The sequence below is a fragment of the Pezoporus wallicus genome, unplaced genomic scaffold (assembly GCF_028554395.1).
Source record: "Pezoporus wallicus isolate ANWC-B61680 ecotype Strahan unplaced genomic scaffold, APGP_CSIRO_Pwel_v1 contig_7923, whole genome shotgun sequence".
In the NCBI taxonomy this organism is placed as follows: domain Eukaryota; kingdom Metazoa; phylum Chordata; class Aves; order Psittaciformes; family Psittacidae; genus Pezoporus; species Pezoporus wallicus.
The window spans coordinates 23,281-45,258 of record NW_026642186.1 but is presented as its reverse complement, the minus strand read 5'-3'; the positions used below and the strand labels follow the sequence as shown (position 1 = coordinate 45,258).

Genomic DNA, 21,978 nt, shown 5'->3' with positions numbered 1-21,978 from the left:
CCACACAGCTTCCTGCACATTCTCCTCCCATGTCCGGTTTCCGGTTACCTGTGGGGGCCACCCCCTGCCTTGCTCGCACAGGCCTCCAGGGCTCTATGGTCCTGCTCTTAGAGTCATTCTGCAACAATTCCCCCTTTTCCTTTGTGCGAGCAAGGCATTGTGGGTTATTCTGTTCACCTGTTTTATCACACAACTATAAGCAAGTCTAATAGCTACGATGATTAACCTAACAATGATACATAAGTGCAATACTTTAAACAGCAGTGTTTGACTCAACCTGTAATGCCCCGTGAAGACAACCATCTAGTTATTCTTAGGATATTGCTCATTTACTATTGCTGGGTAAGCTGAGCCAGGGTTCTCAGCTGTGCATGCATCGAATTAGCATAATCAGAGAGACTCATACAAGACATTCCAACAAACTCCTCAGATCCATGTCCCTGTTCCAACAACAAAAGGTTCTGCAGTGTTGCATGTCTTACAGAGTCAACATGAAAACAAATCAGATATCGCCTTCGATGTAGTATTGTCTGCTTAGCAACTCAGCAACCAAGTCTGCTTAGTTGAGCCAAGGCCCTGGCTGAAGCACTTACAGTGATTTGGCATATTATGATTGGATACATGTTTTGAAGACCCTTAGTGACTAACATATAATTGGTTAAACACAGGTGTGAGAACTCAACCTTGAAAGCTTGCCAACAGTTCACAGTTCTCATTAACTTGGTGAATTCCAGCCTCTTATCTTGCTTGCTTAAGCTTCTTCAGGCCTCTCATGGCCTTGCTGTATCCTTCAGGACTATTCAAAGTTTATGTACCAATTATGCATTCTCCTGTGAGAACACTGTCTCCAAATCTTCCCCCTTTATGTTTTATATATGGTTTGGGTGACCCTACTTGAGCAGGGGATCTGGGCTAGATTATATCTCCAACATATGCCAACTAGAGGCTGCCTGGGCCTGCCCCTTTTTTCTGCTGTATGGCTCTCTGATAACAGGCTGTATAGCTCTCTGATCCTTCACATCAAGGTCTGGCAATGTCGTGTGTCCCCACCTCTCCACGCCTGCTGGGTTGCAGCCAACAGCGGAGCTAAAGGTCCTTCTTGGTGGCTGTCCTGGGTTCAGCAGTAGCAGTCATGTTTTTTCCTTTGTGTTAACTGGTGCAGTGCTGTGTTTTGACTTCTAGTTTGAGAACGGTGTTGGTGAAGCCGATGTTTTCGGCTGTTGCTAAGTGATGTTTACCCTGACCAAGGACTCTGTGAGGCTCATGCTCTGCCAGGGAGGAGGGGAAGCTGTGAGGAGGCAGAGACGGGGCGCCTGACCCGGGCTGGCCGGGGAGGTATTCCATACCACAGCACGTCATGCCCGGGGTGGGGGGTAACTGGGAGTGACCCGGAAGGACAGGGGCTTCCGGGTGGAACTCGCTTTCTTGGCCGGTGGTATCGTATTCTCTTCTCTTGTTATTTTCCCTTATCGTTGTTTTAGCTGATAGTAGCGGTGGTGATTTGTTGCTGGACTGTTCTTGTCTCAACCCGTAGGAGTTGCACTCTCTCGATCCTCCTCTCCGTTCCTCCGGGAGCGGGGAAGGGGAGAGCCCCGGTGCGGGGGGGGGGGGGGGAGAAGGACACGGACCTCGATTGTTGTCAGCTCGGCACCACTCACTGGGAGTGAGTGAACAAGTTACCTGACTGGGTTCAAACCACGACAGTTCTTTTTGGCGCCCAACGTGGGGCACGAGGGGTTGAGATAAGAACAGATCTGACTGGATTGATAGTCACTCGTCACAATGCTGATTTATTGGCTCTCAAGGTTTTTCCTCTTGATCTCACAGTTTCAGTATACCATATCTTACGTCCATCCGGTATTGGCTGTATTAGTGTTTTTCAAGTGTGGGGCTTGGGCTAAGGTTTTTATCCCATTGTACTTTATGGTAATGACTTGTAATACAATAGAATCATTGATCATGAAACTGATCTGGCTTATGTTCCCAGTGTGGTCACCACCTTTATACTTTGGGAGGTATATGATGGAGGTGCTTAGCAATTACACATCTTTTTTCTCCTTCTCAGGTGCTCAACCTGTGAAGGAGACATCCTTTTACCCTCCTAGTCGTCCCCCCAGACCATTTACATTTGAGAGTTTTGAATTTTTTGAATGGCCTTTTAATGCTGTTGAGACTTGTTTGCTGCTGATGATGGGAATCACCATGCTAACACACATACAGAGTGTGTTTTGCCCACTACTGATTTCAAGAGTTAAGCAGATTCAGGTTTGGGTCTTGTCTGGGGTCAAAAGACGATGTAGGAGGACCGAGAGATTTTCCCAGAGGCTGGACAGTCATGAGTGGCAGGGTGTGTGGGATAGTATGGGCAAGTATCTAGGTCAGTGGGCCCCTCCAGTACTTTGGAATTTCACTACCGAACAACTGCAAAATCCAGAAGAATTAGTAAAACACTTAAATGAGGTGTGTGATCATTCTGGCCATACCAGAGATGGACAAATCACGGCAACGTGCTGGGGCTTGGCCTATGCTTACAGGGCCTTGTTCAACACTATCCAGCACCTTCAAAAGGAAAAGAATGTCGGCGGATTTGAGGGCAAAGTGACAGTCGCTACTCAAACTTTGGCTGCAATGAACTGCGCAGCTACCCCAGTGGCAAGTACAGCAGCTGCTCAAACTTCAACTGCAACAGACAGCACGGTTACCCCAGCTCCAAGCACGGTAGCTACACCACCCCCAGCAACAAGTACAGTCGCTAATCAAACCACAGTGATAATCACTGCAGCCAAACCAGAGGACCAATTCGTACCAATATCGGTTGCCCCTGTACGCAAGAGAACAAGCAAAAAGGAGGCAAAAAGGGTGAAGCGAGATGAAGAACCAATGAATTCACCACCCGGTCCAGAATCTGATCAGGAGTCATCATCACATGACGAAGAAGAAGAAGAAGAGGTAACTTCTCGACCTCGGACCTCAACCGAGCTGCGGAATATGCGAAAAGATTTTACCCGTCAACCAGGGGAGCACATCATCACCTGGTTACTCCGATGCTGGGACAATGGGGCCGATGGTCACGAACTAGAAGGTACAGAAGCCAAGCAGCTGGGATCACTTGCTAGAGAAGGGGGAATTGACAAAGCAATTGCAAGAGAGAAAAAGTCCCTCAGCCTTTGGAGGAGGCTCTTGGCAGCTGTGAAAGAAAGGTTTCCGTACAAGGACGATGTTACGAGTCGTTCGGCCAAGTGGACTACTATAGACAAAGGCATCCAGTCTCTGAGGGAATCGGCCATCGTAGAGATGATCTATCACATCAAGCCGAATAACAGGGATACACCTATAGATCCAGATGAAGTTGAATGTACATGACCCATGTGGCGAAAACTTACACGGAATGCACTGTCATCATATGCCCATTCATTGGCAACAGTGACCTGGAATGACATAGTACCACTAACAGTGGATGAAATTGTTCATAAACTCCGAGAGTTCGAAGACAATCTCACTCCTTCCATCATCTCAGCTGTGAAAAAACTGTCCCAGGACCTCGACAAATTGAGGGACGATGTATCTGATTTATCCAACTCCTCACGTGTACCAACACACGTCTCAGCTATTAACAAAAGGCGTCCTATTGTTCAAGAGAGGAGATACAGGAGGTATACGCCACGGGGTACCCTATGGTTTTACCTGCTGGATCACGGAGAAGACATGACAAAGTGGGATGGAAAACCTACTTCAGCTTTGGAGGAACGGGTGAGTGAACTGAAGAGGGGAGCAAGGGCCAAGACTGATCGTCCCATGAGAGCTACGGCTTCAGTCTCTGGTGAGCAGTTTCCCAGATGGGGTGGAAGAGCTGATTTTACTCCAGCTCCTGTGATAATGAAGAATAATCCCTTTCAACACGACTTAAGTGTCCAATGCTGTGACGACCATTAGAGGGGCCCTGCCTCCAGCCAGGTGGAGGTAGGGGACAATCGGATTTACTGGACTGTGTGGATCAGATGGCCTGGCACATCAGTCCCACAGAAGTATAAGGCTCTAGTAGATACCGGTGCACAGTGTACCCTGATGCCATCAAGCTGTCAAGGGGTGGAACCCATCTATATTTCTGGAGTGACAGGAGGATCCCAAGAGTTGACTGTGCTGGAGGCTGAAATCAGCCTGACTGGGAGGGAGTGGCAAAAGCACCCTATTGTGACTGGTCCAGAGGCTCCATGCATCCTCGGCATAGACTACCTCAAGAGAGGGTACTTCAAAGACCCAAAAGGGTACCGGTGGGCTTTTGGTATTGCTGCTTTGGAGACTGAGGAAATTGAGCAGCTGTCCACCTTGCCTGGTCTCTCAGAAGATCCCTCTGCTGTGGGGTTGCTGAAAGTTGAAGAACAACAAGTGCCAATTGCGACCACAACAGTGCACCGGCGGCAATATCGCACCAACCGAGACTCCCTGATTCCCATCCATCAGCTGATCCGTAGACTGGAGAGTCAGGGGGTGATCAGCAGGACCCGCTCACCCTTCAATAGCCCCATATGGCCAGTGCGAAAGTCTAATGGAGAATGGAGACTAACAGTAGACTATCGTGGCCTGAATGAAGTCACACCACCATTGAGTGCTGCCATACCGGACATGCTAGAACTTCAGTATGAACTAGAGTCAAAGGCAGCCAAGTGGTATGCCACGATTGATATTGCCAATGCATTTTTCTCCATTCCTTTGGCAGCAGAGTGCAGGCCACAGTTTGCTTTTACTTGGAGGGGTGTCCAGTTCACTTGGAACCGACTGCCCCAGGGGTGGAAACACAGCCCTACCATTTGCCATGGACTGATCCAGACTGCACTGGAACAGGGGCAAGCTCCAGAACACCTGCAATACATTGATGACATTATTGTGTGGGGCGATACAGCGGAAGAAGTCTTTGAGAAAGGGAGGAAAATAATCCAAATCCTGCTGAAAGCCGGTTTTGCCATAAAACGGAGTAAGGTCAAGGGACCTGCACAGGAGATTCAATTTTTGGGAATAAAATGGCAAGATGGACGTAGACAGATCCCCACAGATCTGATCAACAAGATAACAGCAATGTCTCCACCAACTAATAAGAAAGAAACGCAAGCTTTCTTGGGTGCAGTGGGGTTCTGGAGAATGCACATCCCAAATTACAGTTCGATTGTAAGCCCTCTCTATCATGTGACCCGGAAGAAGAATGATTTTAAATGGGGCCCTGAGCAGCAACAAGCCTTTGAGCAAATTAAACGCGAGATAGTTCATGCAGTAGCCCTTGGACCAGTCCGGACCGGGCCAGATGTAAAAAATATGCTGTACACTGCAGCTGGGGAGAACGGTCCTACCTGGAGCCTCTGGCAGAAAGCTCCAGGGGAGACTCGAGGTCGACCCCTCGGCTTTTGGAGTCGGGGATACAAAGGATCTGAGGCCAGCTATACCCCAACTGAGAAAGAGATACTGGCAGCCTATGAAGGGGTTCGAGCTGCTTCGGAAGTGATTGGCACTGAAGCACAGCTCCTCCTGGCACCCCGGCTGCCCGTGCTGGGCTGGATGTTCAAAGGCAGGGTCTCCTCTACACATCATGCAACTGATGCTACATGGAGTAAATGGGCTGCACTAATTACACAACGAACTCGAATAGGAAATCCCAGTCGTCCAGGCATTCTAGAAGTCATCATGGACTGGCCAGAGGGCAATGATTTCGGAATGTCACCAGAGGAGGAGGTGGTGCGTGCTGAGGAGGCTCCACCATATAATAAACTGTCAGAAAGTGAAAAGCAGTATGCCTTGTTTACTGATGGCTCTTGCCGTATTGTGGGAAAGCATCGGAGATGGACGGCAGCTGTATGGAGTCCTGGACGACAAGTTGCAGAAACTGCTGAAGGAGAGGGTGAATCGAGTCAATTTGCCGAGGTGAAAGCCATCCAGCTGGCCCTGGACATTGCTGAACGAGAAAAGTGGCCAGTACTTTATCTCTATACTGACTCATGGATGGTGGCAAATGCCCTGTGGGGGTGGTTGAAGCAATGGAAGCAGAGCAACTGGCAACGCAGAGGTAAACCCATCTGGGCTGCTGCACTGTGGAAAGATATTGCTGCCAGGGTGCAGAACCTGGTGGTGAAGGTACGTCATGTAGATGCCCATGTAACCAAGAGTCGGGCCACTGAGGAACACCAGAACAACCAACAAGTGGATAAAGCGGCTAAGATTGAAGTGGCTCAGATGGACTTAGATTGGCAACATAAAGGTGAATTATTTTTTGGCCCGGTGGGCCCATGACACTTCAGGCCATCAGGGCAGAGATGCAACATATAGATGGGCCCGTGATCGAGGGGTGGACTTAACAATGGACACTATTGCCCAGGTTATTCATGAGTGTGAAACATGTGCTGCAATTAAACAAGCCAAGCGGTTAAAGCCTCTTTGGTATGGAGGACGATGGTTGAAGTATAAATATGGGGAGGCCTGGCAGATTGACTATATCACACTGCCACCAACCCGCCAAGGCAAGCGCCATGTGCTTACCATGGTGGAAGCAACCACCGGGTGGCTGGAAACATACGCTGTGCCCCATGCCACTGCCCGGAACACCATCCTGGGCCTTGAGAAACAGATTTTGTGGCGACACGGCACCCCAGAGAGAATTGAGTCAGACAATGGGACTCATTTCCGGAATAACCTTATAGATATTTGGGCCAAAGAGCATGGCATTGAGTGGGTATATCACATCCCCTACCATGCACCAGCCTCTGGGAAAATCGAACGGTACAATGGGCTGTTAAAAACTACACTGAGAGCGATGGGTGGGGGAACTTTCAAGCATTGGGATACACACTTACCAAAGGCCACCTGGTTGGTCAACACCAGAGGATCTGCCAACAGGGCTGGCCCAGCCCAGTCAGAACTTTTACATATTGTAGAGGGGGACAAAGTTCCCGTGGTGCATATGAAGAATTTGCTGGGGAAGACAGTCTGGGTTATTCCTGCTTCAGGTAAAGGCAAACCCACTAGTGGGATTGCTTTTGCTCAGGGACCTGGATATACTTGGTGGGTAATGCGGGAAGATGGGGAAGTCCGATGTATACCTCAAGGGGATTTGATTTTAGGGGAAAACAGCCAGTGAACTCAATTGTATGCTGTTGCCTGCTGTGTAATGCTTTTATAGCCCATCAACTAGATGTCTCCAGGTCACCAGCGACTGGCCCTGACTTCCCTCCAGCCATCATCCCAACAGAGAATGAACTTGGAACATCATGGACCGAATGGACTCGGCAGCATTATAGGGATTGGTCCATGCACTAAGAAAATGATTTTTTCCTCTTGGTCTGTATGCATATGGATGTATATATGTGGGAGAGCGATGGTGTATTGAAAATGTGGGATCTGAGCACGACGTGAATGGTATGGAATAAGGGGTGGATAATGTCCTGGGTTCAGCAGTGGCAGTCATGTTTTTTCCTTTGTGTTAACTGGTGCAGTGCTGTGTTTTGACTTCTAGTTTGAGAACGGTGTTGGTGAAGCCGATGTTTTCGGTTGTTGCTAAGTGATGTTTACCCTGACCAAGGACTCTGTGAGGCTCATGCTCTGCCAGGGAGGAGGGGAAGCTGTGAGGAGGCAGAGACGGGGCGCCTGACCCGGGCTGGCCGGGGAGGTATTCCATACCACAGCACGTCATGCCCGGGGTGGGGGGTAACTGGGAGTGACCCAGAAGGACAGGGGCTTCCGGGTGGAACTCGCTTTCTTGGCCGGTGGTATCGTATTCTCTTCTCTTGTTATTTTCCCTTATCGTTGTTTTAGCTGATAGTAGCGGTGGTGATTTGTTGCTGGACTGTTCTTGTCTCAACCCGTAGGAGTTGCACTCTCTCGATCCTCCTCCCCGTTCCTCCGGGAGCGGGGAAGGGGAGAGCCCCGGTGCGGGGGGGGGGGGGGGGGGAGACGGACACGGACCTCGATTGTTGTCAGCTCGGCACCACTCACTGGGAGTGAGTGAACAAGTTACCTGACTGGGTTCAAACCACGACAGTGGCAAACACAGAAGCCAACCCAGTCTTGTGGTAGCAGGCATTTGTTCAGCCTCAGTCCTTGCACCTTATTGTCAATGCACAGTTTCACCTGCTTCATCCAGTAACAAGTCGCTACTACAGCAAGGCACACACAAATTTACATTAGCAGAGTAACTATTACAGGGTGAAGCAGCATGTTGAAGATGCTGATGGCAGTGAGGGACAAGCCAAAGAAATTTCTTACCAGTGGAATTCTCCCACCCTCTTAATTTGTTCTATCACCTGCTTTATAAGACTACCATTGCATTAAAATCTTTCTAGCTTTTGCTTTAGCATTTTCTAGCAGCTGCTGCAAATTTCCATACTCTAACATCTCTTTTACAAGTGATAAATCTATACAATACAAGGTGCAGTTTCTTATTAGAAACTAGCTAGTAAATACAGGTGGTTTTATACACAAAATCACAACCTCTAATAATAGCTACTATACAAGCACACATATTCAGGATGTTACTTTTCAGTTGTCCCCAAGTGATGTTTTGCAGTTAATCGTTCTTTCTCTTCCTCTATCTCATTCTGCTTGGGATATTCACGATCAGCTCCTGTAGCTGAGGCATTAGATTTATCCATTTGTCTGTCCAGCTCATGGCAAGGCTTCACAAACTTTGCAGGCAGTTGCTATGGACCTGTAGGCAGGATATATACCCACTCCCCCAGGTTATCAGTTCTTGAGAAGTAGACAGGTTAAATGTAACATCATTACTCTCTTCCCCCCCCCCTTTTTTTTTTTTTTTTTTTTTTTAGTTCCTGCAAAAGCCATCCTGCTGGGCAGCAACTATAGCGCCTGCCTGCTTCAGCAGCAACCATAAATACCCGCCGGCAACCGCACCTTTACGTTAACCCTTTCATGCCCGAAATGTTAAACAGCTACCCGTTGAAAGTTTTTACATGAACTCAACAACAAGAAAAATACACAGAACACCGTCTGCCCTCAGCACACACATACAAACACATGCGTATGGGATCCCACAAGCACACGCCACACAACTACAATATTTGAAGCACAAAATCCAGACAATCATTACTCCCACTACAGTCCCACGTACAGAATGTGGCATAAGGACCCTGTGGAGACTAACAGCAAACCAGCTCCGAGAAGCATCATTGCAGTGTGAGGTGGCAGGCTCAACCTTAGCGGGTGTCCCCGCAGAGGCTCTGCCTCCCCCACATCGTATGAGGCTTGGGCTTTTATACTGACCAAAATGCACACTCATTCTGACACAGGTGTCCAGCCTGTGCTGGAAGAAGTGGCCAGCAGTATCTACAAAGGTCTCCAAGGGTTGATAGAAACCTGGACATACTTATATTTACCAACTTCTAGTACATGAGTATCACAGAGAAACTGTATGGGCTCCCCCTGTCAATTGCAAGAAAAAATCATCACATATACAGCTTGAGTATAAGAGGATTTTAACGCATACGTGGTCACTGTTTGTCAGGCCTCCTTAACTATTTTGAGATCAAGAGCTTCCCACTCTTTAGCCCCCTGCTGTGTAGTAAACACAGGATATGCAGAGATGCCCATTGCAGAAAATTCCCCGGTAATGATCGCATCCTTGGTTACCCCTTGTTACAGCTGAGCGTCTCCAGGGCCAGTGAGTCTGAGCAGACCGACCCGGGAGACGAAGAGTCAGAGTCTGGAAGCAGGGGATAGAAATCTGGCTCAGATTCAGGGGATTCGGGGGCTGATCCTGGGCTGAACTCAGGGTCTCCGTTGCTCGCATCTGTGTCTTTCTTATCGGATGTCTCTCGTTCGGTATGTAGCCATCTGCAGACCTGGCTCCTCCGTAACTGAGTTAAAAATTTTTTTCACTCTAGGGGATAGTGGGTTGGAGAGGCTCGCAGTTCCTTTAAATCTCCAGCTAGCGCATGATCTCTGTTTCTACTGCGTGCTTCACAGTGGCGCCGCAATCGATCCGGCGCCGAGGCACCGTCCTCTTTCTTTTGGATTCCTCGACATTTATCATGCATATACCTTCTAATATACTTTCTCTGTCCTTTTTAAAGTCCCTACTTTCAGAACTGGGGTGGTGGGGGAGCAGGGGGTTACACCTCCTCCGCGGCACCTTCTGATGGAGGGGGAGAAAAGGAAGGGGGGGGGGAAACCCTGTGCTCCCTCGAGTTGGGGGAAACGAGTTGTAATCTTCCCCCGGTTTCAACCGACCGGGGACGTCTGTTCCTAGTTTCTCCGTTGCTACTGTGGCAGTTTTCTTTTCCGCCTTGCAACTTTTTATACAGTTTATTACTTCTCTCCATGGTTTATCGAGTTTCTTTGCCATTTTATCATCATTAAGCATTGAGTCAAATAGTTCTTCACCAAACTTTCACCACTCACTCTCGTCAAAAACTGTATTAGGATCTACAAAAAATCCCTTAGCCTTCCGTACAGCCACTAGACCTGCTAGCTGCTTTAGAGTCTCAGGCTCAATTCCCCGCCCGCTTTTATAAGAAGCACTGTAATAAGTCCAGGGCTACCTCTCGGTCCATTTTCATGGCAGCTTTTTCCCGATCGTTTTCTCCTGGATCCTCCTGTAACCTCGGTCTCCGGATCGGCCTTCCGACGCAGCAGTGTCTGGTTCGCCCCAGCGGCGGACTCCTTTCGGTTAGTCCAAGCACCCGGGTCCATCACGCCACCGCAGCAGCACCCAGGCCGCTGCCGCCGGCGCCGCTCACTCTCCGTTCCGGGTCCCCGTTAACCAGGGCCCTGTAATCCGGGTCCCCGCTAGTCGGGGCCCTGTATTCCGGGTCCCCGTTAACTGGGGCCCTGTAATCCGGGTCCCCGTTAACCGGGGCCCTGTAATCCGGGTCCCCTCTAGTCGGGGCCCTGTAATCCGGGTCCCCGCTAGTCGGGGCCCTGTAATCCGGGTCCCCGTTAACCGGGGCCCTGTAATCCGGGTCCCCTCTAGTCGGGGCCCTGTATTCCGGGTCTCTGCTAGTCAGGGCCCTGTAATCTGGGTCCCCTCTAGTCGGGGCCCAGTAATCCAGGTCCCCGCTAGTCGGGGCCCTGTAATCCGGGTCCCTGTTAACCGGGGCCCTGTAATCCGGGTCCTCTCTAGTCGGGGCCCTGTATTCCGGGTCTCCGCTAGTCAGGGCCCTGTAATCCGGGTCCCTGTTAACCGGGGCCTTGTAATCCGGGTCCCCTCTAGTCGGGGCCCTGTATTCTGGGTCCCCGCTAGTCGGGGCCCTGTAGTCCGCGTCCCTGTTCGGGCACCATTTGTAAGCAGCGAGGAGAAGCAGACAGGCCAACCCAATATGGGTGATAAGCAAACTTCTACTTTATTTGTGACGCAGTTCACATATATATAGGAGTGGTATTCAGCCACTCCTCCTTGGCACAACAGTATTGGGTAGCCCCACACAGCTTCTTCCACATTCTCCTCCCATGTCCGGTTTCCGGTTACCTGTGGGGGCCACCCCCTGCCTTGCTCGCACAGTCCTCCAGGGCTCTATGGTCCTGCTCTTAGAGTCATTCTGCAACAATCATAAGAATACCTACCAATATGCAGGGCAATGGAGAGACCAAGAGCAGACCACAGAGAATAGTGGCCACCAACCCACTGAAAAGAAGAGACCAGTTTAGACAGAAGTGCAAGGCTTTTAAATCTACACTTATTCAAACTCTAAGGAAATAGTACCATGTGCTTAGACTATTTTCAGCAAACCCAATATTGTTTCTGATGATAATTCACTGTGTATTATAAGGCATGGTCAAGGGAACCTGCACCTTACAGCAGCTCCCTCATGATTCCTTAACTATGCATTTTTTGACACTTCAAAGTTAACCTACTCATCCAATTTATGTCACATCTATAGAAGATCTCCTGATGATTCCAATTCATTTCCTAATACTAAAATTGCACCTTGTATTAACTGCTTTCCTAATGTCACTCCTCTAAATAAAGTCTGCTTCAGCAAGATTATGACACTAGCTAGGGAAGGATAAGTCTCTACATACATTTCTAAACAGCAGCTTTAAAAATCTAGTTTGTAAAAGCACATAGTCAATGAAGCATAAAACAAGCTGTTTCTAGTTAAGTATAAGGGCCAAGACAAAGGCAATATATTTAAAATATGCAACTCCTACAAAATACCAAATTCTCTCCCATTTCTGACACTTGACCTTTACAAGCCTAGATTATACACAGTAGACCCCCAGTCAAATGCCACAGCTTAGAGTAACTACTTACACAGAGGAATAAGCTAAGGCTTACCTCCTGTTACCCAACAGCTGATTAGACAGCCAAAAATACAGAAAACTCCTCTTTAGGCCTTTGACTGCAGGATTTTAATGGAATGACCAAGAGAAGAGTGTTTCACTTGCTAATGCATTCTCAATTTCATAATGTTTTCAGATATTTCAGTACAGAATACAACTACTATAATTTCAGTAGTTTTGGCAGTTTCCTGACATCTAGTTAGCATTTTCTAAAGCAAGTTAGATTATTCTAACAGTTAACATCTACCACACATTGGACATTTACTTACATCCCAAAACTCAAACATGTTCTCTGGGTCAACTCCAAAGTCTTTAAATTTAGGCTAGAATGAAAAAAAATATATATTTACATATATATATAAATAAAAAGTAAGGACACCATAAGTAAAACCAGCAATCTTTAAAAGCTTTGACTAGCAAATAAAACACACAAATTGGATACCTATTAGGGTTAGGGTTTTAAAATGAGGCCATCCTAAAGGTACATAGGAAAAAAAAAATATTTGTTATACTTACAGCATTGGTAGACAAGGCAACAAAATGCTTGGCCACATCTGAAGGCTTAATAAAAGCAAACAGTGTTTGTTCTAGAATGCCAATTATTGAGTTCTGTTCATAAAGCTGATCTGCTACCATTTAAACAAACTACTGATCACTATCCAGTTATTTTTGCATTATCAACTTGAAATTACTTAATTCACATTAAGTGTGGGACTCAGAAGCATATCAGCCTGAAGATAGCATTCTGATGAAGCCCTATGGAAGCAGTCGCTACTTAGAACAGCACACCATTTCCTTAAGAGCGTTACTGGTTCGGAACATCACTACTACCACTTTGGAGCAGATGGAGTTTGTTGTACATGTACTACCCTTCCAGCTATGGTCAAAAGAACAAGACAACTGGTATTACTGATAAATCCCAAGCTCCATATTTAGACTTCGGTCTTTCAGCAAGTGTTCTGGTGGACAAAGATGAGGTGTCTGCAACAGTAGTGTAATAAGCAATTTCAAAGCCCAGCTTTCAAAGTACAGCTACCCTGACTGGAACATGTTAAAGACCATCTTAATAACCTGAGCAGACAGTATCTGCTTTTTATTCCTCTTAAAGGTTAAAAATGAGAGAATGAACAAAATACAGGGTTTCTATTCATAGCACATCCATCTGCCATGGAATCGTCAGTATATCACTTCAACCATAACTTCTACTTTTTAAATATTTGCCAATTGGAAGGTAATGCCACATAGACACCATATTCTTGGCTTTTTATATCAGTTGCTCCACTAAATTACTAGCCAGCTGTCCTGGGTTCAGCAGTAGCAGTCATTTTTCTCCTTCTTGGTAGCTGGTGCAGTGCTGTGTTTTGACTTTCGGCTTGGGAACAGAGCTGATAACAATGTTATGGTTTGGCCAAGGACTTTGTGAGCCTCATGCTCTGCCAGGGAGGAGGGGAAGCTGAGAGGAAGCAGAGACAGGACACCTGACCCAAACTGACCAAAGAGGTATTCCATACCACAGCACGTCATGCCCAGGAGGTAACTGAGAGTTACTCGGAAGGGCTAGGACTGTGGGGTTGGAGGAGGTATCGGTCGGTGCTTGGTTGGGCTGGGGGGGAGTTATCGGTCGGCTGGTGGTGAGATGTTGTATTTTCTTCCCTTGTTATTTTCTTTATCATTATTATTATTGGTGGCAGCAGTAGTGATTTGTGCTATACCTTAGTTACTAAACTGTTCTTATCTCAACGCGTGGGAGTTGCATTCTTTTTGATTCTCCTCTCTGTCCCTCCAGGAGTAGGGAGAGGACAAGAAGGGGGGGAGTGAGTGAACGAGTTGTCTGGCTGGGTTTAAACCACAACACTAATATAACACTATTACTTAACAGGCAGGATTTTGGGGAACAATGCATTACAATCATTTATATTGAAAAAATAATGTCTTCACTTTGATCAGACATAAGAACCTGTCTAACCATGAAGCACTGAAGTGATATACATACAGCATCTGCTGAGCTATACATCTTATGTCTGGGCAGCTATTGACTGTTCCAAAGCACACAAAATGACCAGGGAAATGCTACACAAAAAGGCTGCTGCATTCTATAACACAACATAAACATATTAGACTTACATCATAAGCAGCATGCAAGAACCACTCTTAGGCCATCTCTGCATTGGTGATAGTTTCTTGGGTAGTGAAAGTCTGCACATCAGAAAACAAGGAAGTATGTAAAAGTATACTTAAAATTAAAAACAGTTCAGGCTGCTAAAATATCTTACGTCCCAAAGTAATCAGAGCAGAGGAACTGTAGGTATTCATAAGACAGCTTCTGCCAGATTTCACAAAAAAAAAAACACAAAAAATCCTTATCAATCCAATGGATTAGTGCTGTGATCATATATGAAATTGGAATATTTACTCCCAGTTACTTCCTTCTCCCAAATTTTAATGCAAACCCTTGAGACTAAGTTTCCTACCATAGTCTTTCACTAAAAGTTTTACCATTCACCTAAAAAGGAACTAATAGAGCATCAAAATAGGGTAACCTAGTGTCCTGGGTTCAGCAGTAGCAGTCATTTTTCTCCTTCTTAGATCATGAATCATTGATCATAAAACTGATCTGGATTTCGTTCCCAGTGTGGTCACCACCTCTACACTTTGAGAGGTATATAATAGAAGTGTTTAGCAATTACACATCTTTTTTCCCCTCCTCAAGTGGTCAACCTGTGAAAGAGACATTCCCTTACCTTCCCAGACCCCTCACCAGACCATTTACAGCAGCATTTGAGAGTTCTGAAGGTTTGGATGGCCTTTGAGTACCCTTGAGACCTGCCTGCTGATTGTGATGGAGATTACCATGTTGGCACACATACAGAGTGTGTTTTACCCACAATCATTTCATCTGATCTCGAAAGTTAAGCAGAGTCAGGTTTGGGCCTTGACTACAGTTAGATGATGATATAGGAGGACCAAGAGATTTTCCCCGAGGCTGGACAGTCATGAGTGGCAAGGTTTGCAGGATAGTATGGGCAAGTATCTAGGCCAGTGGGCCCCTCCAGTGCTTTGGAACTTAACCACTGAACAAGTGCAAAACCCAGAAAAATTAGTAAAACATTTAAATGAGGTGTGTGGTCATTCTGGTCATACCAGAGAGAGACAAATCATGGCAAAGTGCTGGGGCTTGGCCTTTGCTTACAGAAGCCTGTTCAACACTATCCAGCACCTTCAAAGGGAAAAAAATGTCTCTGGATCTGATGGCAAAGCAACTGACAATGCAGCTACTCTATTCCAAACACAGCATCTACACCAACCCTAGTGACAAGTACAGCAGCTACTCAAACTCCAACTGCAACAGATAACACAGCTACTCCAAGTACAGCAGATACACCAGCCCCAGTGACAAGTACAGCAGTTACCCAAACCCCGACAACAGATACTGCAGCCACTCCAACCACAGTGATAATCATTGTAGGTAAACCAGAGGACCAATTCGTGCCAGTATCAGTTGTCCCTGTATGCAAGGGGAAAAGCAAAAAAAGAGGCAAGAAAGATGAAGCAAGATGAAGAAACAATGTACTCGCCACCTGGGATAGCATCTGACCAGAAGTTATTATTATGTGAATCAGAGAAAGAAGAAAAAGAAGTGACTTCTCGACCCCAGACCTCAACCAAGCTATGGAAAATGCAGAAGATTTTACCCGTCAACTAGGGGAGCACATCATCACCTGGCTGCTCTGATGCTGGGACAATGGGGCTGACGGTCATGAAGGTAGAGAAGCCAAACAGCTGGGATCTCTTGCTAGAGAAGGGGGAATTGACAAAAGAATTGCAAAAGAGAAATGATCCCTCAGCCTTTGGAGGCGGCTCTTGGCAGCTGTGAAAGAAATATTTCCAAACAAGGACGATGTTATGAGTCATTTGGCCAAGTGGACTACTCTAGAGAAAGGCATCCACACTCTGAGGGAATCAGCCATTGTAGAGATGATCTACCATAAACAGGATGCCTGGAAAGGACCCATAGATCCAGATTAAATCAAATGTACACAACCCATATAGCGGAAATTTACATGGAATGCACCATCATCATATCCCCACACATTGGCAGCAGTAACCTGGAATGATATACCACCACCAACAGTGCATGAAATAATTCATCAACTCCAAGAGTTTGAAAACAATCTCACCCTTTCCATCATTTCAGCTGTGAAAAACAGTCTCAGGAGTTCAAAAAATTGAGAGATGATCTATCCGATTTATCCAGTCCCCCCGTGCAACAACCCACATCTCAGCCATCAACAAGAGGCATCCTACTGCTCGAGAGAGAAGATATAGGAGGTATATGTCATGCGGGATACCTGCGGGATCATGGAGAAAACATGAGGAAGTGGGATGTAAAACCTACCTCAGTGAAGAGAAGAACAAAGGTCAAGGATGATCATCCCATTAAAGCTGTGGCTTCAGTTTCTGGTGAGCAGGTTCCCACATGGAGTAGAAGAGCTGATTTTACTCCAGCTCCTGTGATAAAGACTATCCACAGCCAGGTGGAGACAGGGGACAATCAGATTTACTGGACTGTGTGGATCAGATGGCCTGGCAAATCAGTCCCACAGAAGTATAAGGCTCTAGTAGATAACAGTGCACAGGGTACTCTGATACAATCAAACTGTCAAGGGGTGGAACCCAATTATATATTTCTGGAGTGACAGGAGGATCCCAAGAGTTGACTGCACTGGAGGCTGAAATCAGCCTGACTGAGAGGAAGTGGCAAAAGCACTCCATTGTGACTGGTCCAGAAACTCCATGCATCCTTGGCATACATTACCTCAGAAGAGGGTACTTCAAAGACCCAAAAGGGTAACAATGAACTTTTAGTGTTGCTGCTTTGGAAACTGAGGAAATTGAGCAGCTGTCCCCCTTCCCTGGTCTCTCAGAGGATTCTTCTCTTGTGGGGTTGCTGAAGGTCGAAGAACAAGAAGTTCCAATCACAACAACAGTGCACCAGCAGCAATATCGCACCATCCGAGACTCCCTGATTCCCAACCATACGCTGACCTGCTGTAGACTGGAGTGTGGAGGACTGATCAGCAAAACCCACTCACCCTTTAATAGCCCCATATGGCCGGTGTGAAAGTTTTAACGGAGAGTGGAGACTAACAGCAGACTATCATGGCCTGAACGAAGTCACACCACCATTGAGTGCTGCTGTACAGGACATGCTAGAACTTCAATATGAACTGAAGTCAAATGCAGCCAACTGGTATGCCACAAATGATATTGCCAATGCATTTTTCTCAATTCCTTCAGCAGCAGAGGGCAGGCCACAGTTTGTTTTTACTTGGAGGTGTATCCAGTACACTTGGAACCTATTGCCCAGGGGTGGAAACACAGCCCTACCATCTGCCATGGACTGATCCAGACTGCCCTGGAACAGGGGCAAGCTCCAGAACACCTTCAGGACATTGATGACATTATCATGTGAGGTGATACAGTGGAAGAAATCTTTGAGAAAGGGAGGAAAATAATCCAAATCCTGCTGAAAGCCAGTTTTGCCATGAAACAGAGTAAGGTCAACGAACCTGCACAGGAAATTCAATTTTGGGGATTAAAATGGCAAGATGGACATCGCCAGATCCCCACAGATGTGATCAACAAGATAACTGCAATGTCTCCAACAACTAGTAAGAAACAAAAGCGTTCTTGGGTGTTGTGGGGTTCTGGAGAATGCACATCCCAAATTACAGTTTGATTGCAAGCCTTCACTCTCATGTGATCGGGAAGACGAATGATATTAAATGGGGCCCTGAGCAACAACAAGCCTTTGACCAAATCAAATGAGAGATAGTTCATGCAGTAGCCCTTGGACCAGTCCAGACTGGGCCAGATGTGAAAACTTTGCTTTATACAGCAGCTGGGGAGAATGATCATACCTGGAGCCTCTGGCAGAAAGCTCCAGGGGAGACTCAAGGTTGACCCCTTGGCTTTTGGAGGCAGGGATACAGAGGATCTGAGGACAGATATACCCCAACTGAAAAAGACATACTGGAAGCCTATGACGGGGTCTGAGCTGCTTCAGAAGTGATTGTCACTGAAGCATAGCTCCTCCTGGCACCCCGGCTGCCTGTGCTGGGCTGGATGTTTAAAGGCAGGGTCTCCTTTACACATCATGCTACTGATGCTACATGGAATAAGTGGGCTGCACTAATTAAACAATGAGCTGAATTGGAAAACCCAGTCATCCAGGAATTCTAGAAGTCATCATGGTCTGGCCAGAGGGCAAAGATTTTGGAATGTCACCAGAGGAGGAGGTGATGCATGCTGAAGAGGGCCCACCATACAATAAACTGTCAGAAAGTGAAAAGCAATATGCCTTGTTTACTGATGGGTCTTGCCGTATTGTGGGAAAGCATCGGAGATGGAAGGCAGCTGCATGGAGACCGCAACAATAAGTTTCAGAAACAGCTGAAGGAGAGGGTGGATTGAGTCAGTTTGCCAAGGTGAAAGCCATCCAGCTGGCCTTGGACATTGCTGAATGAGAAAAGCAGCCAGTACTTTATCTCTATACTGAGTCATGGATGGTGGCAAATGCCTTGTGGGGGTGGTTGCAGCAATGGAAGCAGAGCAACTGGCAATGCAGAGGGAAACCCATCTGGGCTGCTGCAATGTGGCAAGATATTGCTACCCAGGTGCAGAACCTGGGGGTGAAAGTACACCATGTAGATGCTCATGAACCCAAGACTTCTCCCCCTGAGGAACACCAGAACAACCAACAGGTGGATAAAGCGGCTAAGATTGAAGTGGCTCAGATGGACTTAGATTTGCAACATAAGGGTGAACTATTTTTGGCCCTGTGGTCCCATGACACCTCAGTCCATCAAGGCAGAGATGCAACATACAGATGGGCTCGTGATCGAGGAGTGGACTTAAAAATGGACACTACTGACCAGGTTATTCGTGACTGTGAAACATGTGCTGCAATTAAGAAATTTAAACAGTTAAAGCCTCTTTGGTATGGAGGACAATGGCTGAAGTACAAATATGGGGAGGACTGGGAGATTGATTATATCATATTCCCACCAACCCACCAAGGCAAGCGCCACGTGCTTACTATGGTGGAGGCAACCACCAGATGGCTGGAAACATATGCTGTGCCTCACGCCACTGCCCAGAACACTCTCCTGGGCCTTGAGAAACAGATTTTGTGGCAACATGGCACCCCAGAAACAACTGAGTCAGACAATGGGACACATTTCTAGAACAAGCTTATAGACACTTTTGCCAAAGAGCATGGCATTAAGTGGGTATATCACATTCCCTACAATGCACCAGCCTCTGGGAAACTGTACAGTGGCCTATTAAAAACTACACTGAGAGCAATGGGTGGGGGAACTTTCAAACATTGGGATACACACTTACCAAAGGCCACCTGGTTGATCAAAACCAGAAGGTCTGCCAACAGGGCTGGCCCAGACCAGTCAGAAATTGTACGTACTGTAGAGGGGGATAAAGTTCCCGTGGTGCACATAAAGATATTGCTGGGGAAGACAGTCTGGGCTATTCCTGTTTCATGTAAAAGCAAACCCACTCGTTGGATTCATTTTGCTCAGGGGCCCTCACATACATGGTAGGTAATGCGGGAAAATGGGGAAGTCTGATGTATACCTCAAGGGGATTTGATTTTAGGGGAAAGCAGCAAATGAACTTAATTGTATGCTGTTGCCTGCTATGTAGCACTTCTATAGCCTACCAACTGGATGTCTTCAGATGACCAACGACTGGCCCTGACTTCCCTCCAACCATCATCCCAACAAAGAATGAACTTTGATGAAACCAAATGAGTTCTGCAGTATCATTAGCAGTGAACGACCTAACACTGCACACCTGCACACAGCCTCTCCTGCTTTGAAAGACTGTTACAAGAGTTGGAGCCCAACATCATGGACCAGATAAACTCAGCAGCTCTATATGTACTGGTCAATGCACTAAGGCATCATATGCACCTGTGTGATAACGCCCATGTTGTTAGTTGCTGATAAGTATTGTTTACTCTAACCAAGGACTTTGTGAGCCTCTTGCTCTCCCATGGAGGAGGGGAAGCCGGGAGCAAGCAGAGACAGGACATCTGACCCAAACTAGCCAAAGAGGTATTCCATACCACAGCATGTTATGCCCAGTACATAAACTGGAGGCAGTTAGCCAAAAGGGGTAGATCACTGCTTGGGTTGGGCTGGGTATCAGTCGGCAGGTGGTGAGCGGTTGTATTCTAGTCCCTTGTTATTTCCCTTATCATTATTATTGGTGGTAGCAGCAGTGGTTTCTGTTATACCTTAGTTACTGAACTGTTCCTATCTCAGACCATGGGAGTTACATTCTTTCAATTCTCCTCCCCATCCCTCCGGGAGCAGGGGGAGGAAGTGGGGGAGTGAGCAAGCAGCTACTTGGTTCTGGAGTGCCAGCTGTATTAGTTTGTGAAGTTTATTATTCCATAAGTTCTTGCTTGGCTGCAGTATAGCAAAAAAGATAATGAGCACCAACATTACACACACATTCATTTGTTGCAGTTTTCCTTCAACAGAAGAAAACAACAAAAAACCCAAACCACCACCCCCCCAACTATATTCTGTAAACAAAAGACAAGACTTAAAGGCAGCTATTAAGTCTGCATTCAGAAATAAGTGGCATCTCCACCACTTTAAGAAAGCTTAGTATTTGTAGTGCTCAACTAACTCATTTAAGTTTTTTAGGTGAAAACACTGTTACTACCCTAAAAGAGAACGAAGATTCCCAAACTACATGCAATTAATGCAGATGCAAAATATTGTTAACAAGTAACACTACTTTTAAAGGACCAGAAGTACCCTCAAATAAAAGTAAGGAACGAAATAATAATATCAAGAACTTAACATCTACATAGGATCTGATGCTAAACCAATTTGGTTTAGGTTAAGTGATTTTCAGCACTTTACTTTGTCCTGGGTTTAGCAGTAGCAGTCAATTTTTCTCCTTCTTGGTAGCTGGTGCAGCGCTGTTTTGACATCATGGACCCAATGGACTCGGCAGCATTATAGGGATTGGTCCATGCACTAAGAAAATGATCTCTTTCTCTTGGTCTGTGTGTGTATATGGATGTATACATGTGGGAGAGCGATGGTATATTGAAAATGTGGGATCTGAGCATGACATGAATGGTATGGAATAAGGGGTGGATACTGTCCTGGGTTTAGCAGTAGCAGTCAAATTTTCTCTTTCCTGGTAGCTGGTGCAGCACTGGGTTTTGTCTTCAGGCTGGGAAAAGTGCTGACAATACCGATATTTTCAGTTGTTGCTAAGTAATGTTTACCCTAACCAAGGACTTTGTGAGGCTCATGCTCTGCCAGGGAGGAGGGGAAGCCAGGAGGAAGCAGAGACAGGACACCTGACCCAAGCTAGTCAAAGAGGTACTCCATACCACAGCACGTCATGCCCGGGGTGGGCGGTAACTGGGAGTTACCCGGAAGGACACAGGCTTCGGGGTCGAACTCGTTTCTCTGCGGGTGGTATTGTATTCTCTTCCCTTGTTATTTTCTCTTATCATTGTTGTCATTGGTAGTAGCAGTGGTGATTTGTGTTGTACATTGGTTGCTGGATTGTTCTTGTCTCAACCTGTGAGAGTTGCACTTCTTCGATTCTCCTCCCCTGCTTCCAGCCCGGCACCACTCACTGGGAGTGAGG

At 46.7% G+C, this 21,978-nt stretch overlaps 1 pseudogene; it reads right to left on the bottom strand.

Annotated features, from left to right (window-relative positions):
* Positions 1–21,978, bottom strand: part of LOC130609316 (glucose-6-phosphate isomerase-like) — a 47,546-nt pseudogene that overhangs the window by 3,006 nt on the left and 22,562 nt on the right.